The sequence below is a fragment of the Parambassis ranga genome, chromosome 19 (assembly GCF_900634625.1).
Source record: "Parambassis ranga chromosome 19, fParRan2.1, whole genome shotgun sequence".
In the NCBI taxonomy this organism is placed as follows: Eukaryota; Metazoa; Chordata; class Actinopteri; family Ambassidae; genus Parambassis; species Parambassis ranga.
In genome coordinates this window covers 20,411,621-20,431,007 of record NC_041039.1, presented here as the reverse complement: position 1 = coordinate 20,431,007, position 19,387 = coordinate 20,411,621, and positions in this window count along the sequence as shown.

The following is a 19,387-nucleotide window of genomic DNA, read 5'->3' as shown; positions in this document are numbered from 1 at the left end:
CTTTTAGCTAGCCTTAGCTTTTTAGCTAGAGTTTAGTTAGCACAAGTCCGAAGGAGGCTAACAGTTAGCTAAGCAGCACAAAGTGCACAGGTGTTTTATGGATGTCAATTATCTTTCAATTATTACTTTCATCACATCTCTGTTTTTTTTTACTACAGTACCAATGATTTGACAATGACGAGCAACCATGTTTGTAGCCATACAGTCAAGTACATGAGAATTTGTTGTGATTATTAAGTGTTGATGATCAATTACTGAAACCCGAAGGCCAATTACCACTAATATGTCTGTCTATCAGTTTCTTTTTTGTCGTAATTATTACAAGTTGGACATAGTGCTACTCCACTGTTTTGGCAGTGTGTGTTTGTTTGGGAACCTCGAAATGCATTTTAGATTTAATGTGTTTATATTTTGTAAACGTTTAGATGTAGTACTGCATCTGACCACCAAGGGTCAGTAGAGCCTAAGTTTAGACTCTTCACAGGCTCACTCACATCAATGAAGTGTACATTATTGCCAGAGACTGAAATACAGAAAATAATTATTGATCTCTATATGATAAACATAATAGGAACACCTAATTGTTTTTAAAGGAAAATTCTATTTCCATTCTAATTTGTGAAAATATTTCAGTCTAGCTTCTTTTGTCATTGTACTGAATGGAAATTCGGTCAAAGTTGTCACTGATCTCTTGTAATCTGTATGCTCTGATCCCCGTGAGAGTCATGGCCCACATATAAAGGCCATGCCTCCTATGCTCTCTGTGCTTTATACACCGCTAAGCCCAGTGACGTGCAGAACAACATCAGACCAGAGTAAAGACGTTGTTTGACCGGATTTAGCTTTCCTGTTGTATATCAAGTTTGCAGAGTGGCTAATAATGTGTAGCTGTTGGCGTCACTCTCTGCTATAGTTTAACATCATCATTTTTTGACTCATCTTTCTAATCCTGTGAAGCTGTGCCAGTCTCGACTGGTTTTTTGGCTAATGAGGAAAGTATTGTCATGGCTGCTCTGGGTTTCCTCAGTTGAATGAGATTATTGCAGAAGAAACAACACTGGTCTGAGACAAAGCCAATGAAAGAGAAGGATGCAATGTGTGCTGTGAGTTGGTCAGTGTTGGCCAGACAAACGGGGAGATTTTCGAAGCAATGCTGGGACAGAACAGGCGAACTGTGCCTGTGAGAGCTGAAGAGAAAGAATGGTTGGTTGAGGATGAGAGAGATTTGCCTCCATGAATTTTGGGATGAAAGACAGGCTTGTTTTGAGTGTTAGTGAGAGAGAAAGAGTGAGTGAATGCCAAGGAGAGAAAGCCTGGGTGTGTTGAGATAAGCCTGGGTCACTGGGAGGCTGGGTTGTTTTTGGTGTACACTGTGTGTGCACATGCCTTTTTGCGCACGCTTGTGTAAATGATTGTCTTTATATGTGCATACGTGATGTTTGTAAGTAGTTGCTGAGTAGTAATGTGGGGCTGCCAACAGTTCTTTCTGATATGTTGACCCAGAATGGCGCCACTTTCGATAAGCGTCTCCGCTCTTATTCCTCTCCCTCAGTCTATTGCTCGTTCTCCGTTTCCAAGAAACCTTTTCTTCTCTCAGAATCAAGTGATAACGTGTTTCCCTCTACTGTTGTTTACTCTTTTTTTTTTTTTGGTAAATGTAGCCATAAGTGTTGCTTATCATTTTTAGGCTGGGAACTGTGTTCATGGCCTTGTACTGCACTCAGAGGGTCACTTGGTTGTGTAAACCTGATGCTTAAGTTTGCATTTGTAATCATACACAGTGGAGCTATACAGGTTAGGCCATCTGTTAATTTATCACTGTACTTGTAGAGATTCTTGAAGACGTTTTTGCTGCTTCTCCATGCAACTCCACAAATCCACAGAGATTGGGTACAAATAGAGGTATTCAAGTCAATTGTTAACTTTCCCAGGACTGGTCTTATCAACAAAGATTACTCCAAAAACAAGTCATGTAATAGGCCACAAGGTAACTAAGCTACCCAGGGTACCCCACAAGCAGATAAAGGCCCCAACATTGGATATAACAATGGTTTGCATGGCAGAGCTGCAAGGAAAAACTCACTCCAAAAAGAAGTCATGTGGACAAATCAGAGGGCTGCTGGGAAAATATTTTGTGGACAGATGAGGCAAGAATATAATTATTTGGCTTAAATGACCAGCCTTATGCTGGGAGAAGGAATGACACTCCATTCCAATGTATTAACTTTTCCCGTCTATGAAACATGGTGGTGGTAGTATCCTCTCAACCTGGATGACTTGCTAGGGTTAATGGATCAATGAATTCTGAATTATAACAGTGAATTAGAGAAGGAAATGTCAACATGCGCCCTAATATCTCAGATTGTGGGTGTGCTGGACAGAAGAAGAAGAATGAAAAAGACATGTGGATGACATACTTTTGCCATATTGGATCATTTCAGCATTTCGTTTTCATTTGTTTCATTGGGTTCTCTTTTTGTGGTTTCAAGGCCTGTGTTAAAATCATGTGATGTTTTGGGTCATATGTATGTGAAGAAACTCAAAGAGTTCACAAACGTTCGAGCAAAATATGAAGAAAAATTAAGTTATCAGTACACTCTTTGTTGCCTCAATAAATCAGAACATTTATCTTTATATCAAAATGTTCCGCCCCATGCGTGTCAGACACACAAAGAGTTGTCTTCTTCTTCTTAAATCAGCCTTGCTTTTATCTACTCTGTGACTAAAAGCCTTCATTGATACTTTCATTCTAGTGCCCGTCATAAAAATAATCTCACAGTGTCGTTGAGGCAAAACTACCAGCTGCCCGCTGAGTGTTGACTCACAGCCTCTGTGGCTGAAAGGGCTTGTTTGATTCCAAAGAAGTTTCCATACTTTTTTTTGTTATTTCTCACTTTTGAAACTCAGGCTTGCCTTTTGTAGAGGTGACCCCCCCACTGTGTCACACAAACACTCCCTCGCAGACTGTTTACCATCACAATGCTGACACTGGCACTTTCCCTCGCTGTCAGGCAGACTCATATTTATGTATTTTTATTGTAATTACATGGCAGTGTTTTTTTTTTTATATATATTTCCAAAATGCCCTTGTTTTCCCCCACTGGCGCTTTTCATCCACAACCGCAGATCAAACTGAGCTACTGCCAACACTTTGCTTCCCCGAGCCACTGAGAATAAAATCCCACCAGTAAACAAAAGATGAAACACCCAAATGAAAGCTGGAGAGGGAGCAAAATCAACACAATGAGAGTGTATTTTGAATAGTGATGGTGGTGGGGTGCATGTTTTCTGATGCTGGCTGGTGTTAGAATTGGTTGATTATAGACAGAGATATGTATGGGTGCGTGTTTGTGTATTTGTCAGATTGCAGCTCAGCATGCAATTAAGGAAATTGTGTATATTTGAATATTAAATGTTAAAGAAAAAACATTTGGCCAGTGTCCTAAGACTTTTCATAGCATGTAGCACTGAGCAGTGTGCTGCTGGGCTGGGTGCATCCTTCTCACTATACTGTGATAATTTTGGCAGGGAGGATGGGAAGTCTGCCTTCCAAGATGCTCTCCCTGTCTCCCTGTCATCAAAATTGTTTACACAGCTCCCCTTTAGACTGATAACACCCTGCACCACTGCACTAATGAGCCTTGTAACATCTGTCTGCCTGTATGTGTGTGCAGATTGTATATGTGCAAAATAATTGCCATATAAAAAAAAGACAGATTATCCTAGTTATTGTTTCTTAACAGATCCTGGGTGTAAAGCTGTTCACAAGTGCAGGTCTTTGTGTAGGACATAAAAAAAAATGCACACTGACCATGTTTTTTTAATTGCTCTACCCTCAGGACATTGGTGTTCTGAAGTGAGCCTTGTTTAATGTAAGAAAGTTCAGTTTCCTTTACAATGTGTATTACTTCTAACCCACCGCTAGATGGCATCCTGAGAGAACCCTTTGTTACAACGCTGTATACGAGGGATGTTATAAAATATCACTTATCTCCAGAGGCATACCTTTGTTGTTCTTGATCAATGTAAGCTTTTTGAGTTTAAACTATGAGTCAAATATTGTTATTTTGCCTCTCGTGGAACATTTGTTGTTGTCTATCAATGCACAAACGACTGGGAGTAATGTGTTTGCTTGCAACCATAATAACCATAAGAGATGTATTTGCTGCAGGATTTGCCTGCCAATGAAGCCGACATATATAGACGATAAGAGAATTAGAGACTTTCACAGATACTTGTGTTTAATTTTCATTGAGAATGCTACAATATATACTATGATCTGTGCTCTCACCAACACAAAATCCTGTGAAACAACTTTTATGTTTATGTTTGTCAGTCCTTCACACTTCCAAAAGGCTCTCACAATGGCTGCTTTTAGCCTCCAGGAATGTTAGAAATGAAGAGTTTCAACGAGTTGAACATTTTTTTCTGTCACAAACAAGTTCTTGAGCAGTGAATGGTCTTTTAGAGAGACAAACACGTTCCCTGTGGCAATAAGGTGATGAGAACTCTGTGTGTGTGTGTGTGTGTGTGTGTGTCTGAATGTTTGGTGCTGTGAGACAGGCCGGACTGTGTTTGCTGTGTGTGACGGCCGAAGAGAAGCAGCCAGCTGAGTATACCTATGGACAAAGGCTGCATGTGGAAGGAGAAGTGTTTCACCACACCAGGTCAGATCACCTCCTCCTTCCTCACCCCATCTATCAAAGCCCCTTGGTCAGCAGGCCCTTTTTTTTTCCAGTATTTTGATTCATCCCCACCACACCCCTTCTCATTCCCTCTCACTTTCCCCTCAGCTCAATCGCACCACACTGGCTCTCTTTTCTTAGCAAACCTTTCTCTCATCCATTATTGAGACTTGTTTTTTTTCCTTGAGTCTTAGAATAAAGAAGGGGAACGGATCTTTTGAATTTTTAATGGCTCACATAAAAAATGAATAATCTCAACGATACAAACCGGTAAACTTTTAGCAGGACACAACACGCCAAGTCACGAGATGACGCGAGACAAGGAAAGGAAAAGATCATTCAAATCAAGGTGTCCATTACATCAAACAAGGGTAACCCCACCTTTAGAGAAGATATGAGTAGACGTCCATGTACTTTTTCGTCATCATGTCAGCTGTACATCAATTTAAATCTTCATGGAATTTATAGGCTACAGCAATTTTAAAAATACACTCATGCACACAGTGAGCAAAACAAAGAAGAAATAGTTATTCAAATACTTGGGTACAGATGTTGCCTGGGATGTGGCTTCATCTCAGTGACAAGGGGACAATCATATTGAAGAATAGAATAATTTAAATCCCATAGGTTTTCAGGCATGCTAGTGGTTTTTGTCTGTAGCCCTCTGGGACTTTATCATAAATCTCCAAAACCTCTTAGAACTTAGAGCTCCATCTCTTTCCAGCCATGGATCCCAGCGCCCACTCCTGATCCACAACTGTGTGCACTTCAAAAGCAACCGAGTCAAGGTCAGCTCTGTGATATGGTAACAACTGTTGTCAAGAGAGATTCACATATCACTGCAGGCTTTATCAGGAATATAGTATATTAATCCGCTGATCATGAGCTGTTACAGGAGCGGCAGTAATATTAATTCATTTTTTAAAAACTAGAAAATTGTGCACTTTTTAATGCATTCTCTACTACCAGCTACAGAAAGTGTTTCATGGTCAATAAATAGCCACACGAGGGTAGGAGAAAGACAGCATGTAGTGCTGTCCACTGATATTTTGTTGCACGAATTCTGAAAAATAAACCATTGTACTTTTGGATGCGACAGGCTGATCTGCTCTCATCCAGTTTTCCAGATCGTAAATCTGACTTCCTGAAAGGCTGCCTCCCCCTCCACCTTTTTCCATACATATATATATATACTTCCCAGAGCACAAGGTGTGGGGGAAGAACAGGACCTAGAGCTGGAGGGGGGTCGTATATTCTTGCCATAAGCAGCCTAAAGCATGTCATCTGTATTTACGCTCACATTTAGCTGTTTGTGTCTGCAGATTGGCCGCAGCTTGTCCTTGCTCATAAATACTGTGCGGGGGCAAATTGATGTGATACGTGTTGTTTTATGCCTCTGCTTTACTATCTTGTATACTGTGTAAATGGAGGTTAATCTGTACACAGGCATGCAAATGAATGGATACATGCGACAGTTTATAAATGAATACATGATAAGGAGTGTTTTCATAGTGGTTTGTTGTTGTTTTTTTTTTACTCTACATTAAAACGTAGTGCAACTTCTTTTTTAAAACACTTTGTGTGACTTAAGATATGCAGTGATAACACTTCATTGAGTTTATACTAGTGTTATTAGTCCCTCTAATGTTGGTTGCTTTTATTGCTTGTTCACAGTCTCTGGTTGCCTTGGCCAGCTTATCGCTGACTGCCAGCCATCCATCCATCCATCAGGGGAAGAGAGGTAGTCTGGAGGACAGGGACAGGGAGGGGCCCGCTGTTCTAGTTTCGGAGTCAAACTGACGGCAGTTCCTGCCACAGGCCTTGGCTGGTTATGACAGTGAGGAGGATCCATTAAAGGCACTGCCCTCATCTATAACAGTGTCTCTTTCTGAAGCCCATTTAGCCAGAGGGCTCAAACAGCAGCACTGAAGGACATAAGAAATGTGCTGTATACTGAGGTTTACAAGCCACCTGGGTGGACAAACAATGATCAATCAAGACAGTAAAGCACTAAACCGAACCTTGGTGTCTTTCAACTCCACCAGTGGGTGTCTTTACCCTTTCAATATTTCACCAGACCTTAGTGGAGCTTTCTTCTTGCCATAGTCAAGAAACCACACTGTACCACATGTACTATTTTACAGTGTGTAAAAAGCAGGCGTTTTTATATGTGGGTATCTGTGCATGCACAATATGCAGAATGTATAGCCTGCGGCAATAGACAGAAATAGAACCAACAGCCTGGCAATGAGGTGTCAAGAGACAAGGAGCAAGAGGTTCGAATGAGGAGGAGGAGCAGTGCAGGCCCAGCAAATGAACAGAGGGACTCAACCACTGAAATTCCTTGATAACAACAGGAGGGGGAACCAGAAAACATCTATAATCATATCTGACAAAGGTGAATGTCTTCTGTCTTCATTTTAACGCTACTCCATTCCTTCTCTGATGTTGATGAAGTTCTAATAAGGAATTGATTTTTGTTAGGGAGAGGGAAGGCAGTTAAAAGGGTGACCTTCTGACCCCTATTGCTCATGTATGTGTGGTAGGAGACGGTCGTCTTCCCTGAAAATCGATGCAGCATACCTCATAACCACCCTCGGCCGATTTCAGAGGTGCAAATGTGTCATCAGTGTGTCATCGAGCATACATCTTTGCCAGAGGCGACAGGACCTACTCCACCTGCTCCCCTTCTGTCGGATGAGAGGGCGGAGAGTGGCATTTCTCCCAATTCAGTGAAATGGTGCAGAAAAACAGGAAAGAGGGACACCCCCACCCCCCTGTGTGTCTATCAATCCTGAGTCTGAAGAGCTGACCTCCGGTGAAACTTTATCCGAATGCCCTCATCTATCTGTCACTGAATAGGAAAGGAGGTAAAGGAGGAGGGGGTGGTATCGGAGCAAGCAGCCGATCTCCCCTCCCTTCTCAGATGCATAATTCAGTGTTTCTCTCACAACAGCCTGAGCTTCGAAAGGGCTCAGCTCCCTCAGCCATGCGGCCGGCAGTCTGCTAATATGAAAGAAGCTCAGAAACCCACTCTGTTGTTCCTTCAGGCTTTCTGGCTGTACACTCTCTGTCATACTTGTATGATTTATTCAGCTTGTTCATCCATGGCGTGAGACTGAGACCCCAGTGGACAAGTTGGGGAAACATTTTTGTCCTTGGCAGAGGAAGTGTGTCGGCATCGCTGTGGGTTGTCAGAGTGACACTGGAGTAGCTTAACCTCCTGCTGGTGGTTAGTTTTACTGCTCCTTCTGAGAGGCCTGCCACTGAGCCAGTGTACAACAAGCCAGCCCTGGCCTCAATATGCATCCAAGGAAGGAAGCGTAGAGGACAAGAACACAGGGTGACACTTCCTGATCCTCTATTCAATTTTACTTCATTTGTTTTAAGTTTCCTGAAAGGAAAACTACCTATTCTGACAAATTAAGTCAGCATGGATGGATACCAAAAAAAGTAAATGACTGAGGTGGGCTGTCTGCTGAGGAGGCTAATTTTTGTGGAGCAAGTCCTCCGGTTAGGGTGTAGTGTTGGATGAGACCCAAAAACTCCACACAGAGAGAGCCTCCTTACTGAGCCACTGGACCCATTTTTATCTCCCTGAAGGGGTATGTTATTGAAACCTGGCACCACCAGTTCTATTAAACTGAAACTGTCTCTGCAGAGACTTTGAGGAACATTTGCAAAGTACTAACTGTGATTTTAGGACAAAAGTCCTAAGAACCACTGAAGATTTAAAGCTCGTTCTTCTATCTGTACTTGTTTACAGGTGCAGCTGAACAGATTTCATCTGGTGGGCAAATCATCTTTGAGTAGTGATTTTTCTCTTTCAGGAAGTGGCTTAAGCCGTAGCCTCTCATTATGTGGTTGTTTCCCCTTGTATGTGTGAGGTTTGAGTTCTGTTTCTGCAGGGCATTGCTGATGATTATGTGAACACATTTTTCTTATCTCTGCTAAAACAAAACACTCTCCACATTTGAGTGTTACTATGATCTGTTTTTTGTTTTCGGGAGCAATGATGACATTGACTTGTTTTAATTTCTTTAACTTGACCTCGCTGTCCGTTTGGCACTCCAGGTCAAACGTTCTGCTGTGACGTCAAATGTAATGACATGCCTTTATGAGTTGCTTAATAGCTTGGCGTACATGAGAGGTAGCTGCGGTGAATTAGCCTCGTCTGGCCATGTGACAACACCAGTCGGGCTCATGACCATAATCCATCAGTTTGTGCCGATGATGAGATCTCTTTTCCCGATTGATGATTGGAATTGCCATTTAATTGCATGGAAAGTTTCCACCCTCGTCTAAGGAAATGGGGTTTGATCTCGCTCACTGTTGTGTAAATGTTTCATATCTTTTTTTGTCTCTGGCGCTCTTCTGATTTTCCCTCTAATAGAGCAGAGTGTAGCTTGGGGAGCAGGTTAATTATGAAGGAGCTCATTACTCATGTTTAATTATTGTAACCAGATATTTAGCACATCCGAATTTTTCCTCTTCTTTTCATTGTCATATTACCATTCCAGTTATTGATTTCACGTTTGCAAAATATTATTTACATTTATTCATTAATTTCCAAGATCTAGATGACTCCTGCAAAGCATGTTAGCTACACAATTCGTTCTGTAATAGATCAAATCTTAGACTTTGGATTTATTTATTTTTTTTAGAAACAATGACACTTTATAGCCATACCTGTCTCACTGTGTAATTTACACAAAAGCTTTGCTCTGCATATGTTGTCACTGTGCTGCCAGGGTATAACTTGGTCATTAGCGGGCAGTCATTAGCAACTTGTTTAATTGAACTCATTTACAGGCTGTGCTAATCTGCTGAGGTGACCTTGATTCTGCGACTGCGTAATATTTATGCCAGTGAAACAGAGGGTGTCTCTCTCTCTCTCTCTCTGTATGCCATTATGAGCACAAAATGCAGTTAGGCTCATGTTTGGCCATAAAATCCTGCACTTCATTAGTCATAATTACCTTTGCTGTTGCCCAGAGAGGTGATGAGTTTTTGTGCTCGTACTAGACTAATGCCAGGAGAGCAAAACTCATCAGCAGAGGTGCCGAGGGACTGGAGTGATAAAATCTTACTTCTCATCTCTTTCTCTTTTTCTTTCATCTGTTTTTTTTTTTTCTTTTCTTCTTTCACTGCTCACTGTATATCAACTTAGCCCCCAGCCCGGGAGCAGAGAGGTTGTAAATCTGGCGGCACTAGTGCAGGACAAGAAGCAAGTGTATATCGGAGGAGAGGCGTGAGTGCAATAGAGGGAGCTGGTAGAAGTGATAGATTAATGAGGCATGGCCTTGTCTGTGTGGGGTGTGTGGCTGTCTGGATGAGGGGGGGGGGGTATATATTTGTATATTTGTGTGTCCTTCGTGTGGCACCCATGGAGACTCTTGCCTCTGTTTTTGTGGTCTGTCTATCAGCAATCTTTATTTTTTTAACTGGTGTTTTTTCTGGTTCTCGCAGAATTTGACACTTTCTGGAATGGGGGATGAAAGCACTAAAAAAAGGTGTCTGTCTCATTTCCTTCCTCTTCTGTTATGTCCACCATCATCAATCATCACGGTCGCCCAAAAACCAACACAGTGTGGGGTTACAGTAGCTGATGATCCAAGTACAAGCACTAATGAAATGATTACAACTCATTACTAATTAGTCAGTTGGAGCATTCTATAGTCACCCATTTCTGAATAACAAACATCTGCTATGTATGAACAACAACAGGCTGGCACATTTATTTAAAATTAAGATGTTTTCTTAGAAATAAATATCAACTCATTTGTTCACTCAAAGTGAGTTTTACATAGTTTTATTTATGTGTTGTGTAATAATCGGAATAATGGATCCTGGTTTTTATTGTGTGAGGAAAAACTCAATAGTTTCCTTTGCTGCCAAGTGCACCTTGGTCCATAAATATGCATTTGAAGCTAGAAATTAATGCCTATTGGTCAATTAAACAAAAGTTAGAAATGAGTGGACTTTATTTCCATTTTTATCCAGTATGAAAAGACCTATAATTATTTTATTGATCCATATTCAGGAGCAGTGGATGGCCATTAAAAGTCTGCAGCTAAGAGTACTTGTAACATATGCTGTACTACAAAGAGAGTCATGAGTTGACACAGTGACACAGTAACATGGTGAGGCCACACACACACACAACCAACTTTCCCGGCTGGTTACCAGAAACAAACATAGTGCAGTGACACAGAGAATGGAATAGATTTTTTTTTTCTTTTCTCTAGGTCCAGTGAATTGAAAGGGGGAGCTTTCCTCAGGGCAAGAGCAGGAGACTTACCATGTGATGGAAAGAGAGAATAAGGAAAGAATAAAGGAGAGAGTAGGAGAGAGTCTAACAGTGGAGGAGCGTAGGAGAAAAAGCTTGGAGAAAGGGCAATCATTGAGAAAAGGGCAACCACAGAGAAAATAGATTAGTGGAGAAACATTTGGAACAGTATGGAACACCAGAAGTTGAGAACAAATTAACTGAAAAGAAAGAAAACACACTACTCCTTTCATATTACATAAGTAGAGTTGGCTGTTTTCCTAAATATAGGATTGGTCAGAGCAGGCTGGTGAATATGCAAAGAACATAAGCCTGTGATTGGCAGACACATTTGTGATGGGGACAGACAAAGAACGAAAGCTCTGTGAGCACAGTCAATAGCCATTTAGAGGAGACGAAGTGAGAGATGACAGCTGAGCAGAAGGGTGTGAAGAGTGGAGGATAAATGAATGAGGGGAAATGCTGGGAGGATGGGGGAAAGCAAGTGGGGGGAGGTCCTGTTCTATATTGTTGGTCGGATGGGACTGTCTTGTGACCTCTGACCTGTAATTGGATCAATGAGTGTGTGGAGCACTGTGCTCGAGGACCTACAGTGAAGGATTCAGTGGGCCATTTTATTTTGATTAGAAGTGTGTCGTCTGCATGCATGTGTTCACTGTAAAGTGTATCTACACCTCGCTGTTAATTACAGTCTGTAGCCATCACCATGATGGTAGCAGAGCAGGTGCGCACTGTTCTCTTTGTCATTTGCACATTGCATTCCGAAAGCTATTGTCCTTGGTTCTTATGATTTAAAAAAATGCATGCGTACAACATCATTTTCTGGCCGGGAAATACATTTCACTCTCTTTCTGCCTTTTTCATTGTCCTTTTATTTTAACTGATGAAATGATCGCGAATGTATGTAAAGTTATAGGAGTATATGCCTGTATGTACTCTGTGTGTGTATTTGATTTCACTATTTTTAAGCAGGGCCTCATCGTCAATTGACTCTCTGTATACGAACTAGCTGTCTCTGTGTGTGTGTCTGTGCATTTGTTTGACTTGTTGATCCCTGCAATGTGGGACCACCAGCTCGTAGTCTGTTGACCCATGTAATTAAGGCCAAAGGTGTTCCTGCTTCCATTCATTGCCACAAAGATGAAGGTCACATTATCATCTGTCTCACTTGGTCCCCCATTTACTGGTCCACAATATCTTACCTTCCTTTTCCAAAACCTCTTCCACTGGGGTTTTTTTTTCTACGGTCATTGACAGTTAGTTTGCTCTGTTGAAGGATATTGTGTCATGTCTGCAACAATCCGTTTGGTTTAACCAGCCCAGGGCAGGATGTTCCTCCATCTGTGGTGGGTTTTACTTGCCAAAACAACCATGATCCGTTGTGTCTCTCCGGCGTCCACATGCCTGCAGCCACTACTTATCTCTGCTTGTTTGCTCTGTGCAATGCAATATGGATTTGAAGACAACTTAGCATAAATGAGGTAGGGTTTTGCAGTGGGCTAAACTGAGAAGGTAAAGTAGAATGTGCTGTGCCGACTGCGGTCTAGAATTTATAAGTTCCCATGACAGCCATGCCTTCCTCTAATTGGCATCTTCCTACCTGCCACATAGTCCGACATAATAAACCATGGAATATGAAATGGAGCCACTTGAATTTGTTGCAGTACATCCACGTGTACATTGGTCTGACAGCCCTGGCTACTCTGCAGGTTGACTGTCATGTGCCAGATTCTGGTGGTGGTCTGGTACTGCCAGAATTTCTCCTCGGGGAGGGGAGCAGAGAACACAGTCAGTGCAGCAGCACTCCTGTGAGCCCCACGATAGGTGGAATGGATGGACTTGGGAGAGATGGATTCTTCATAGCCAAAGTCTTTGTGCTTCTTCAGTATGAAACCTTGATCTGGGATATGGGAAGGAGGAGGAGGAGGAGGAGGAGGAGGAGGAGGAGGAGGAGGAGGGGGCTACAAGAGGGGGTGTGAAGCTGCTGGTTTAAAATGAGATTTTCCCTTATTTATTTATTTAGCTGAGCTTATAGCTCAAGGCTGTCTTGCTTTTTGTTGTATGTTCTGTGGCCTCAGTGCCCCCTTCCCCCCTCCTCCCGCCTTCCGCTGTGTTTCTAATGTGAATGTATCTGCAAGTGCAAGTATGTGCATGTGTGTGTGTGTACGTACATGAACAGTCACACCTCCACTGCTACTGCCAATTTTTTTTTTTTTTTTTTTCAAACGTACTATATGTGTATTGGTTCAATGTAAGAGTTTGTGTGTATCTTAGCTGTATCATTGCTATCGCTGCATGTGTGTTTATGCAGCCTTCTTGTAAGAAGTGTGAGTCTCTGCCGGTGTCAAGGGATGAATGGTATCTTCTGGGATGGATCTGTTTTATTATGTGTGTGCCAGACTCATTGTGCATCTATTGCACATACAAGAAACGTAACCTTCTCCTGGGCTGGTGATGAGCACAGTGCCTGAAAGCTCACATTATGCAGTGGAGTGAGAACAAGAGCTGTTTTGTGTTTTTTTTTTTTTTTTCCCACATTTGACATATGCACCAACCACACTCAAATCAATATTGTATCAATCAGGCTATATGAATTTGTATTAACATGGAACGGTTTTTGTTGGTGTAAGATTTCAGATGATAGAGTATTTCTCTCTCTCTTGAAATCTGAAAAGCTTCTGTCAGTACGTCGGCTCATTGATCTCTTTTGTAAAGGGGAACAAATCCTGTGTCAGCAACCAGCTGTCAGGATGATACTTTCCAGGACCCTAAAATACATGGATGCTCTCTCTCTCTCTCTCTCTCTCTACCCAATAAAAAACGATTTCAACTATCACTTTCACTGACCCTGCTCTTGAATTCCACAGAAAACACTATAGTTGCTGCCTTTCTTGACTTTGCTGTGTCCCACATAACTTCCAACTGCCTCCTGTCCCTCTTAATTGCTTGCATGCTGGATGTTAGGACAGGGAAATTGCTGTCTGTGGTGTCAAACCACTCAGCACTCACTCCGTCTGTCTCTGTCACAATGTGGCCATGTGTCTGTCATCTCCTATGTCTCATATTCCTCAGCTTGTTCTTTCACAGCTCCGTTACCATGACTGCAGAATAGGAGGGAGGTGCTGTGATGACAGTGAACTGGAAGCTGCACTGAATATGAGGAGTTTGGAGAACCCATTTTGTGTCTAGCAAATGCAAAATAAGTACGAGGTTAACTGTCTGTGGATTCAGGCAGCCCTGAGCAGCGCACTTTACTTTACTCAGAACGCAGGAAGGACTATGACTCACAGCTATTAAAAAATGTATCACGCTTAAATGGTGCCAGGCCATGTGCCTCCACCGTTTAAGCTGACAAATATACAAAGACATAGATATTGTGTAGCCACTGCAGAAACTGGTACTTGTTACCATATTTGACTGGTCAAGATTTTTAGTTTGGACTTGGAGCAGGTCAGTGATATGCACCTGCTCTTGCTTTACCGCTACTTGCTTCTGTGTTTTTGATACCGTAGGCCCTGCAGTGACTGCAATATTGCATCATTCAGCTGTCCAACCTGCAATTTTACTGCTTTGATTCCCTCTTTCATTGCTTTGAAAACATTCCTTTTTGAAGCAGAGGCCACTACTTTCAGCGCAAAACTCAATGTAATGCTTACATTTATGATTTCAGTGGTTATAAATATGTTTGTATAGCATCTAATGTTATGTATCATTTTCATATTTATTCTATTTTGCATTTCATTTACCATACCTCTTTTTATGTGCAGCCAAATTGTAAAAAAAAAAAAGATCCAGGCATTGCAAGGCCTGTGTTGAATTCTTATTGGCCATGACAGGTGTTGCTGCAAAAAATCTTGGGCCGTAAAAAGCTCAAAACTGTGTTAGATTCATGATCATAAGACGGCACATTTTTCTGTACTTCAAAGAAGTAGCTGTGTGTTTTGTAAACATGCTTCTAGTCATGGCATAGAGAATATAAATGGTCTGTGCCTAACATATCTCACCTTGGTAAAACACACATTTCACATTCCTTCTAAAGGAAAAACATGATTTTTAAGTTTTTCTCCTGCAAAACAAATGCAGCATTTAGCATGAGTATACCCTTCTCTTTTGTTTCTGGCTATTAAACTTATAACTAAACACAGTACTAGTACACTAGTACACAAACAAAACAACAGAAATATTAGTGTGAATTGTCTTATTGTGACAGTTAAACATGCTCTTCACCTCTTCATTTATTAGGATCTCTTCAAAGACACCCTGTCACCTTTTTATAATTGTAATGTACACCGGTATCCATAGTATATGGCATCTACAAAGTTTTCTAGAAGCAGTGGTTTCACTAAGACTAAACCCATCCACTTACACTCAGACAGTTTATATAGCGTTGTCCAAACAACAGATTTGAGTCTGGATGCCAGTTGTTTATGTAAAAAAGGAGGATAACAGAATGTGGGGAATGTCGATCCTACTGTTTTTAAAGGATGATGCTGCACTTGCATTTGTCGAGGTGTCAGTGTAGCCACTTGCAGATGTTATTGGTCTAATAGATGGGGAGGTAAAAGTTGAGTTTTAATGTCTGAACAGGACTAACCGGCTACATATTGAAGGTGGTGTTGTTCAGTGGTGACTCTGGATATCTGTCTGTCCTACTGTTAAACACGATATCTGTGAAACACCTTAATGGAATTTAAAGTGTGCACAAATGTTCATTCAAGTGGAACTGATTAGAATCTCCTCAACTAGTGGCTGTTTTTGTGGTAGCGGTGCATATGGAAAATGAGTTCTCATATGTGTAGGGGCTTGGTTACAATGGAAAACCATACCATGTGGACGTGTCAACAGAAATGGAAATTAAACCGTAACCATATCTTTTCTTACGTCGTCTCACATGTACAATTAAGGGATTTTTAGTGTCAGCCTAACCCTCGTGTAATTTGTACTGTAGAAAGAAATAGCTTCGGTGTCAGTACTTAAGCAAACATGTATGGAAAAAACATTCTTGGGTGGCTTAGGGTGTTATGACACTTGAGTGTCTTTTTCTGGGTGTTTCCATTGCTTGTGTCTGCTACATCGAAGTTCTTCCTTGTGTGAGAGTTTTTTAGAGGTGCTGGTCACTGGTTTTATTTACACACTGAGCGACGCACCCCTTTTACTCCTTTCAGGGGGGGGGGGGGGGGGGGGGGGGGGGAGCTTTTGCTGGGACTAATTGGAGTGTGCAAGCCATCACAGCTGAAGTGCTCCCGCAGGGCCTCTTTTTCCTTTTTCTTGCCTTCTCCCCTCCTCCAACACCCAGGCTTTTATTATCATCGCCATATCAAGTAAACAACCTGTTAGTGTAAATTAGGGTCCAGTGAGTGATGAAGCGACACATCCATCCCCTCCTGCCTGCCATGCTTTCCCCTCTGTCCCTCGGAGTCATAGTCTTTCTATCCCTTTGAGCCCTTTTCTCTTTTGTGCCCCCCACCCTGTGTTCTGTCTTGTTTGGCACGCAGCCTTTTCAAAGACAGTGGGTAGTGATGGTGCTCATGGTGGTAATGTGTGTGTGGATGCAGGGGTGGGGTGGGGGGGGGGTGGACTGAAATGAAGATTGAAGCAGACAAAAAAGCCCTGGTGCAACCTTGAGGTGGAAATTAATAATGATAAAAATAATTACTGCCCCACTCCACTCGCCCACTCCTCCCCGACCTAGTTTTCATAATGGAGAATGATAGCCCCCAGTCGCACACTGTGTGAGGGTGTGTGTGTGTGTTTGAATGTGCATTAGTACGTCGTTGTGTGTGCACATAGAGGAAGGGGCTGCAGAATGGTCATAGTGTAACAGGAATGGATGTAGGACAGGACCTACATGACGAGGTCATCAGGTACGGGCTGCTACAGGTAAAACAGATGGCTGGCACACACTACCTGCTCAACTCTCTCTGTGCACTTTATGAACACACTCGTACTGGTTTTTTTTTTATTGTAGATTAAAATGCTGAAATATCTCTTTCATGTCAGTGTTCTTCATGTTGGGAATTTCAACACTGAGCATGTTTATTCAGCAGGGGTGTGTGGAGCAGAAGGTGAACGCTGTGCTGAAACCCATCTGTACCAGCAGCTCTGGTCAGATGGAGTAGCTGAACGTCAAACACAGATACAGTATATGCTGCAGATTTGCTCTTGTTCTTTTGACCAATCAGCCGGACATCAGCAGGAGAATCACCCTATGAACCTAGAGTTTTTTTCTGTCGCTAGTGCCCAATTGCTTGGGGTTCAGGCTCTTTGTTGAGTGTAATATATGCTATACAAATTAAATTTAGGCTAAAGGCCTTTAGTGTGAAAGTGATTTTGTAAAGTTTAGGTGGAATTTGTAAAACTGGCATACACAGACAAAGTCATTGTGAAAGGTATGTGGTTAAAATGTTCTTTTGAAATATAACTTTAAGATATTTACATAACTTAATTAATTAGGGCCAGTGTAAGACTGGAAGTTAATATAGGGTCATTTTTTTTTACCTAACTTTCTTGATTTTGTGAATCTTTTGCATCATCAGACTCTGACATAATTGAAACGGCTTTGACACAGTGCTCTTGTTTAAATAGGTGGGCATAATTAAAAATAATGAGCTGTGTGGGTTGCCAGTGTAGCAGTCATGTTAACTATCCTATAGAAAGCATTGCCCATGCATTGTATAAAAGTGCTCCTCCATGAACGACAATCAAGCTCTGTTCCTGCTGCACAGACACCAAATTGGAAGCACTTCCTCTTATAGTTAAAAGACTTGTGAGAAAAACTGTACACAAGGACGTTAGCTCAAGAAATCTCACGGGTGTGTTAATGCATTTAGATTAATTAAGTGTTTAATTAAGCCAACAAGGAGCTGAAGTGTAGTTGGTAGAGAAGAACAGCGGAGAAGGACTGTGATAACCTCTGACCTCACGCTCCGGTCTCAACAGACCCGTCCTCCTAACTGACCTCGTAAAAGCAATGGTGGAGAGCACACAGAGTTTCTAAAAAAGTTGCTGCCTTGACTGAACTTGTGTGCCAATTTCTTGTTGATATTTTGTCTCTTTCACTGCGGTTGTCATGGGGTCTTTGTGCACATGCTTGATATAATCTTAAAACGGCATACTAGAATAAACACACAGCATGGCAGCACACCTGTTCCTAGTAAAGTTGCTGATATGTCACACGTTCCATACAGTATCACTTTATTTAGTCATCTAGTGTTGGCCGTCTCATGAACAGAAGCAGCAGTGGCCTGGTCACAGGAATATCTTGGACGCAGTAAGAGGAAAAGAATTGCGTCTCTTGAGCAACCATGATTTCTTAGTTATTTAAGAGTTTTTACAGTTTTGGAGAGAGTTCCTGCTCTATGTGGCGTATCCCTCATGCATGAGAAAAGTTTGAACACATGATCTCATCTGCCATAAAGTATACTCAGTGGAGAATGAATTGTGAAAGCCTTGAGAGATGTTGACAGAGTGCTGAATTTAAGAAAGAGGATGCATTTGCAGACTGTTGTCAGTTCATATTAGGCTAATTTCTCCTTTAAAATTTTTGACTATTTTTTTATTGCAGGTACAGCTTTTTCTGGGACCTGCAGTGGCTTTTTGTTTTTTTTTTTTTTCCCGGCAGTCTGACTGACTGAACTCCACTAAGAGGGAGAAGTTTCCCTTTAATGTTGCATAATAGTTGCCTTTTAGTCCAGCCCTCTTGGATGTCTGGACTGCTATGTGGATAAACATGCTGACTGGAGCTAGTCTGGAAGCACCAGCTGCCCTGGCAGGTGAATTACTTCACTTGTGCCAAATATTAATCCCAATACCAACACAGAGAGAAACAACAAACTGGTTGAGCCCTTAGTATGTAGGTTATTATTGTGTGTCATGTGTCATGTGGATGTGTGTTTTTGTGATTTAAGGGTTTAGGCCGTAAAAGCATCTGTCCATTCAGGCCTGGCTGTGCACTCCTGCTTTGGGTCAGTCAGACCGTGTGTCGGTGTGTGTGTGTCTGTGTGTGTGTGTGCGTGCAGCTTGCTGGCTTAGGAGTGTTGTGTTGTGTGTGTTATGTCTGTAATAGGTCCTTAACCACACAAACCCAGCAGGCAGCTTAAGACAAACACCAGAGGAGCTACTCAGTGGTGTTAACAGCAAGTTCTTTAAGTTACCCTCTTTACTGTCGTAATTTATTTAATGTGTTTTTTTTGTCTTTGGCCTTGTACCATGGAAGGATTTGTATAACCTCTAGGAACATTTGTGTGTTTGTGATACGCAGAGTTTTTTTTGTATCAACATGGTCTGTGGAGTGAATATTTGTGGGGGGTGTGGAGGTGGGGTAAATAAAGTGTATCACTTACACACAGAGGGAGAGACAGATGAGCAGAGAAATAGAGCTGCGTGGCTGAAAAATGTGAGGGCTGCATGTTTA